Below are 7,721 nucleotides of genomic sequence, written 5' to 3' on the forward strand. Positions count from 1 at the left end.
TGTAATCAAATGATGCAATAACATGAATATGTGAAATTATGTTGCAATCATGATCAGAATACTGTATAAATTCTCTGTTTTTACTGAATCACTTTGGAGCTTTTACCTGGCCTGAACGGGTAAACCTCCCCGACGTCGTAATGAATAAATACCTGCTGTTCATAGACTAAAACTCTGTCTCTGAGCAGTTTTTTGTTCACCTGCCCCCTTTTCTGGGCATCATAACAACGATGGCACAGTGTTGGGAATTTGGGACAGAGACACTTCCTCACCCTCCTCACTTGACAGTGTCCTTGAAACAGCTTAAGGAAGGCACACAGGAAAGACCCAACATGAAACTGAGATGCAACACATCAAAAACCAAACCAAACCAAAGCAACCAGAAACACACCAAACAAACAAACAATGTTCTAGTATACAGAAAACAGAAGGAAAAACAGACTAGAAAGGAAGAATTTGGAAACACTGCACCAGGGTGTGAGGATAAAAAGTATTCAGCTGGAGTTCCAAGTGGCAAGTGGAGATTTAGGGCAACAAGAAGAGCTTCAACAGGTGCATCAACAGCAGCCAAATAAAGAAGGGAAATGGAGGCCTGGAAGGGTGGCCCAGAGAAAGAGAAAACAGAGAGAGCTGGGAAGCCCAGCACTGCCTTTGTCTTCACAGGCAAGACCCCAAGGGCTCTGTGCCCAGAGGCAGCTTCAACAGAGAACAACTATCAGGAGTGGGAGAAGAATTAGTTGACAGGACACAGAATCTTGATTTCCTGCTCTGAGGTGAAAAGTTAGGAAATGGAAATCTAAGTTCTTGGATATCAGTGCAACATCTTATCCCCAATGGGACAAAATTGAGGCATTGTTTACATCTTAGGAGGGAATAAAAGGTTCCAAGCAACTTCAGTCACCTGCAGAAGAGGAGAAAAGATCTGTCTGTGGCATTTAGTGTTTGTGCAACACTTTGTGCAGCTCTACCTTGCTCTGCTCTGCACCTTTTACTTCCTGGCTGCTTCCTGAATGATGGGTTCTTGATTTGAAAATAGCTACCCCGTAATTCTGTGCCTGCTCAGAGGGAGTGCTGGACTGGGCTTTGTCTGCTGTGTCAGGATACTTCTTTCCCTGGCAGGAAGGAGAAGAGCAAGCAGAGCTTATGTGCAGATTGATCACTCATAGGGAGGAGAAATGGGATAGCAGCAGTGTCTGCACAGAGGGGAGAGGCTGAGCCTGTGGTGCAGGAATGTCTGGGGGCTGTGCTGGCTGGAGCAGTGGATGGACACAGCCCTGAGGGAAGTTGCTGAAGGTCCTGACTTGTGACAGCAGCAGAACTAAGCCTTGTCCCTGCTCAGACCTAAATGCAGAGAGTTGCTCGGAGCCCTCCCAGCCATGGCAGGGGAGCTGAGGCTGTTAAGGAAACCTCCAGAGCCAGCAGTGCCCCCGCTGGAGCATCCCCAGTCGTGGAAGCAGTTGCGAAACCCCTTCTGTGGGGAAGAATTTGTCTGCTGACAAGACATTCTGTCCCAGCACCTTTGCTCTTTGGGAGTGTCCAGGTGCTGGCTGTTGAACAGAGATGGTCAAGGCTCAGCCAGCCCCAGGGAATGGGTTGAAGGAGGGTGAGAAGGGAAAGGAGAAAGGGTGGGAGTTGTGGTGTCATCAGTTGTGCTGCCTTTCTTTCATGGAAATAATATCAACCACAGGACCATGTACCCTCCCCAGAGATGAGGGGGGCCCGTGACCAGTCATGAAGAAGAAAGCCCACCTGGCTACATTCTGCTTATTTTGGCCTGTAGGAGATCCAAGATCCTGAGCGCTTACAATCAGGGATGTGCTAGAGATGGAGAACATCTCCCATGTACCAATTCAGCAGAGATTAAAAGGGCATTTCTTGACCTCAAGTGGCCTTACTTCTGGGCATCTCTTAGAGAATATTGTGCATTGTCATTATGGGAGGCTGTTCTTGGCCTCCCAGCCATGACGATGGTGACACCCATGAATTCTTCTTAAAGGAACCAAGGGACACCTCAATGCCCTTGTCCTTGTGGAGGAATTCACCTGGCCTGGTGTTAACTGCCAATCCCACACAGCTGAGTCAAAAGGGTCACAGAAGATTCCCAAAACACCTGTCTCAGGACAGGGGCTCAGGGAGCCCATTCACAGAGGTGTCCTCTGCGATTTGGTGCTCATTCCCAGAGAGGCTCTTGTGGGTCAAGTGCCCAGTGGGGACTGTCTTGGCCACAGCCACGGTGCAGCCGTCGAGTTTCCCATCTCTGCTGCTTCACCTGCTCCCGTCTTGCTCCCGACATGGACCCGGCATAGGCGAGCACAGCTGGAAAACCAGCAGCCTTTATTCATGTGTCCAGGGCGAAGCTGCTGTCCCAAAACAGGTTCTTTCACTCACAGTGCAAGAAGCCAATCTCCACACACAGACTTGAGGTATTTTATTTCTTTCTTTCTTTATTTCAGTTCTGCATGGAAATGGGGTGCTGGCTGGCAAATCCACAGGGCCACAACACCCCCCATCCAAAGTTTTCACTGTTTATATATTTGATCAGACAAAGCTTTAATCTACATTGACTACAAATCCTATGTTTCTCTCATTAAATTACTAGAGTAAATATTTTCCTAATAACTAAATAACTATTCAATATTATCCTCAATACAATTCCTAAAAAAAACCCTAAATTATTCCTTAATAGCCTACCCTAAAACACTATATACTGAAGAATTAAGAAAAAGTATTAATCTAATGGAAAATCCTACAAACAAGGAATTGATCCTTGTAAGGCCCGGCCATGCAGGCCAGCCCGTGCTGCTCCTCCCTCAGGGAGCTGTGCAGGCTCCAGCTCAGCTCTCATGTGCGGGGCCCGGCCTGCTGCTGGCAGTGGGCACTAATCCTCCGGCCGTCCCGCCAGGCAGGGGATCCGCAACAGCCGGCGCAGAGCCCGCAGCACCCGCCTGCAGCGGGAGGGACGTTTCCTGGGCACCTGGCTCTCTGCCCCTGCCTCTGGCACCTGCTCTGCGCAGCCAAGAGAAGATGCTGCCACTGCCCACTCCTGGGGAGTAGGCTGAAGCTTCTGCAGCAGCTCTGGGTACTTGGGGTTGACCCAGATGGTGCGGATGGTGACGTATTTGCCCAGTTTCTCCTCCTTGGCCAAGGACCACTGCTCAGGCTGTGGCCCTGGCAGCTCTGCCCCTGACATTGCCCCCTCCGAACAGGGAGGTGAGGGGCTGAGGGGGCAGCAGGGGCTGTGCAGGGCAGGGCCTGGGCTCTCTGCCCCTGCTTCCTCTTCCCACCAGGCAGGAGAAGCTGCTGCCTGTGCTGACCGCTGGGGCGCAGGCTGAGCCTTCTGCAGGAGTTCTGGGTACTTGGGGTTGACCCAGATGGTGTGGATGCTGACCTCTTCCCAGTTCTTCTCCCACAGCTCTTGGTCAGTGTTGTCACTCTCTTGGGACGTCTCTGGGTCTCCTCTCACTCTGACTTCTCCTTCAGACATCTCTGGCTCTGCTCTCACTTCCCCTTCGGACACCTCTTGCTCCACGCAGCATTCCCACTGCCAAAGCACTTGGGCACTGTCATCTTCTGCCTGGCACAGCTCTTCATCTCTCTTGCCTTCCCACTGGCTCGGCTCTTGGACTTCCATATCTCCCCCTGGGGACACTTCTTGCACTCTCTCCCCTTCCAATTGGGATAACTCTTGGGTTCTATGGTTGTTGCATTGGGGCAGCTCTTGGACTCTTTCATCTCCCCATTGCAACACTTCTTGGGACCTCTCGAATTCCCAATTGAACAACTCATAGACTCTTTCCTCTCTCTGTCCTTTCAGTGCTTCCTGGTATTTCTCAAATCCCCAGGGGGACAGTTCCTCAGAGTCCGCATCTTCCCATTGGGACAGCTCTTGGATTTCCTCGGCTTCCCACTGGGACAGGACATTGTCGGGTTGGGAGTCGGGATTCGCCCTCTCCTTGAGCATCTCCATCTCTCTCTACCTCAGAGGCTCTCAGGGAGCTGTTGCCTCCTGAGCGAGGTGCTCTCCAAAAAGAGGGCACCCCAGGGCTCTGCGTCCCTTTATTGACCCCACCCGCGGTGTCACAATGGCCTCTGGGCATGACGCGGCTCCCCTGTCACAAAGGGCCACCCCCGGCACCCCAACAATTCTGGAACCCACTGGAACCGGCTGGAACCGCTTGGATCCATCTGGAACAGGCCTTGCTTAGCCATGGGCAACCCCCAGGACCTGCAGGTCCTGGTGTGCCCAGACCCCTGCGAGGCTTTGGACACAGTCCCACACGACATCCTGATCTCCACATGGGAGAGCCCTGGCTTTGGAGGGTGGGCAACTCAGGGCATGACCAATTGGATACATGGATGCAGCCAGGGACTTGTGGCCAGTAGTCCTTGTCCAGGGAGAGGCCGAGGACGAGAGTGTCCCTCAGGGCTCGGCCTTGGGACCAGGGCTCTGCAATGTCTTTACCACTGACACAGACAGTGGGGTCGAGCTCACCCTCAGCACCTTGGCAGGTGACAGGAGGCTGAGCAGGCCAGGGGAAACAATAAAGGATGGGGCCATCCAGATGGGCCTGCACAAGCTTCACAAGTAGCACCAGGAGAACCTCCTGAGGTTCAATGAGCCCAAGTGAACGGGGCTGCACCTGGCTCGGGGCAGCCCCAGAAACACCAAATCATCCCAGTTGGAAAAGACCAGCAAGCTCATGCAGTCACACCGTCACCCCACTACCACCATCATCCCCCCTAAACCATGTCCCTCAGGGCCACATCCATCCCCAGGGCTGGGCACAGGGCAGCAACTCAGAACTCCTCTGTGGGCAGATGCACTCTTATCTCGCAGTTCATTCTGTGGTAGGACTTGTAGATCTACCTCTGCTTTTAAAAAATTCATTTCAGTTCCAACTTTCAAACTTTTGGACATATCTTTGCTGAAATTGTGAGTTGTAGATAAAGAGAATTAATTAAAATATTTTTCCTCTTTTCCCTAAACTTAAAATTTAATATCGATTCCCTTCTCTCACCTGAAGAATTAGGAAATGCAAGTCCTATTTCACTCTAATCATTACAATAGCATATCCCAAATGGGCCAAAAGTTGTGGTTTTACTTCAAAAGCAAACTGCTTCTGGCTGGCAACTCTCTACCTCAGGCTCCAGGCCCATCAGTATTCCTACCAAAATTCCCACAGTATAAGAGAGTCCATTAAAGTCAGACAGATCCATATCAGTAATTACCTCCAGACTGGAAAGTTTTGAACTAAAACCAATTTATGGGATGGGATTCCCATAAACCAACACAAAACTGATGCAGTTCAAACTGCATCCAGATTATTTCGAAACCTATCAGTTTTTCCAAGCTGAACCTCTTGAGTTTTCACTTTCCAGGTGAACATTCCCTTAATTCCAAACCAATACTAAGGGCTAAACTGAATTCAGACCAGAAACATTGCAGAGAGCTTTCAAATTCGGGCAACAAACAAGCACTGGCACAAGCCTTTATCCCACACCACCTTTTGATTTCTCAAATTAGTATTAAACCTGAGGGGGTTTATACCTTCAGAAGCACAAACTACCACCACCTATGGGAACAAAAAGAGAGAAAAAGAAGAGAGGAAAGTGCAAGAAAAAGGAGTTTGTCCAAAAGCTTGAAAATAAAAAGTGGAATTAAGAGGTCTAATCCAGGCCAAGTGCAGCAGAACTGCACATTTATCTTGCACCAGTATTAATTATGGCACAAGGGAATTTTTTTCATCTTGGTTTTCAGAAGAATTGGACTCAAATGTCTCTCCAAGCTCTTCTGCTTAAAAGTAGTCCCAAACTTTATACATTTTGACCTTAATGTCCTTTCAAAGGGTATGGATGGAGCATTATTGTTCGAATAAAATTGTTGGTCCTCCTCTTCATCCCTCAATCACACAGGATCTTACCTGGTCCTTTAATCTGAGGTTGTTTTTTTCCACAAGGTGTCACCATAGATTAGCTTCACTGGAGGTCTTTATCCAAAGAATTTGTGTTTTCACTTTTAAGTTACAAAGAAAACATTCAGAGTTTCAAGGCAGCACTAGAAACATCTCTTAAAGTACATAACTTTGTAAGGAAACAGGGCCAATTAAAGAAAATTGCAGTGGAGTAAGGCAACGTCTATTTTTAGAAGTGGAGTAAAAAAACCTCAAGAAACTGGAATAGAATTTCCTATTTCTTTTGCTTAATACAAACTCAACTTTGAAATTTCCCAGGACATTTTCCTCATTTCCCCTGTGTTCAGTGATCAGTCTCATACTATTTACACAGCACATTAGGAATTCTCTCTCTCCTAAGCACTAGACTGTACAACTAAGAAACATTGTATGTTTAAGCTATAATTTCAGCTCTGATCTTAAAATGTGTTTAGAGGTGAGTCTGCGCTCCCTTGGGAAGCCAAAAGTAGGGTCCTTGCGAATAGAAAAGCTTGTCTTGCCCTTCCATCTCAGTCATGAAACTATCCCGGTCACTGAGATAGTTTCAGTGCCTTGCTGTGTGTGCTGCCTGTTCTTTCTGTTCAGTGGAATCAAACACTAGAAATGAAGAACTCTTTATAGGTTAAATACAGTATTTTGATTAGGCATTTGTCCTCATCTACTTAGCACTATGGTATCTGCATTAGAAACCACCACAGGAGAGTACTTAAGCCATCAAACCCCCTTTCCCACATGTTCTGAAGTTCAATTCCTTGCTTTCACTGAAGTAAAATTCACTGGAGTGCATCTGTATTGGAAAAAACAGAGCACAGTTGGATTTTGGTCCAGGTGTTTCAGTGATCTGCCTGTTAAATATATTTAGCTTGTCAATAGTGTTGTTCATGCCGCGTTGGCATTTGATTAGATGCCAAGGTTGGGTGAACTGATTGAAACCTTCCCCCATATCCCCACCTGTAACAGGTAGACACTTCCCCCATCCAGGTCCTTCTCCCCTCCTCTCCCCTGCCTCTTGGGAGCTGCACACACTCACTGTGGATAGGAGCTTGATGGGGAATAACAGCATCACAGTGCCAGAAACTGGCTGTTAGTAACATGATCTCTGCAGGCCAAAAAGTTTGACAAGCTAAGAGAAATATTTCATTGCTATTTTGTGCACCGTGGCAGCAGAGTAAGAAATCTAATTAAAAAAAAAAAAAAAGAGATGATGCAAAAGGTTCTGTTTTTATGGGTTACTTCTCACAACAGACCCACCTTGACAACATTTCTGGTGCCACTGGGTGAAGGGAGAGGCGTCACTTGGTATTTTATTTTGCTTTTTTTTTAAAGGAAGACCCAGATTCTTTATCCAAACTGGTGTTTGCAGCACAATTTAGGATTAACATATAAAATGCCTAAGAAAAAACACCTCACATAATTTCTGAAAAGATAGGGGAAAATTTCTCATGAAAAGAACACGAAATTTTGTGTCACTAATGCTTTTAAAATGACCAGTCTTTTAAGTAGCACTGAAGACTCTTGTCCCTGAAGGAAGTTTCCTTTTTCTCTTTCTTGTCAGTTAGTGCCAACTCCATGCCCAGCAGGAGGGTGGGGCATGTGAAAAGGGGAGCACAGGGCTCATCTGCCTCTGTACATCCCTTGATAGTTAAAGGGCTCCTGTCTTGGCCCTGGGACATTTGATTTTCACTCTAAAATCACAGCACTGTCAGAAAATCAAGAGCTCGAGCAACGTCACCAGAGCTGGAAAGTCAGAATGGATCATTTCAGGTGCAC

The sequence above is a fragment of the Empidonax traillii genome, unplaced genomic scaffold (assembly GCF_003031625.1).
Source record: "Empidonax traillii isolate 1590-97213 ecotype Southwest subspecies unplaced genomic scaffold, ASM303162v1 scaffold805:size286791, whole genome shotgun sequence".
NCBI lineage: Eukaryota > Metazoa > Chordata > Aves > Passeriformes > Tyrannidae > Empidonax > Empidonax traillii.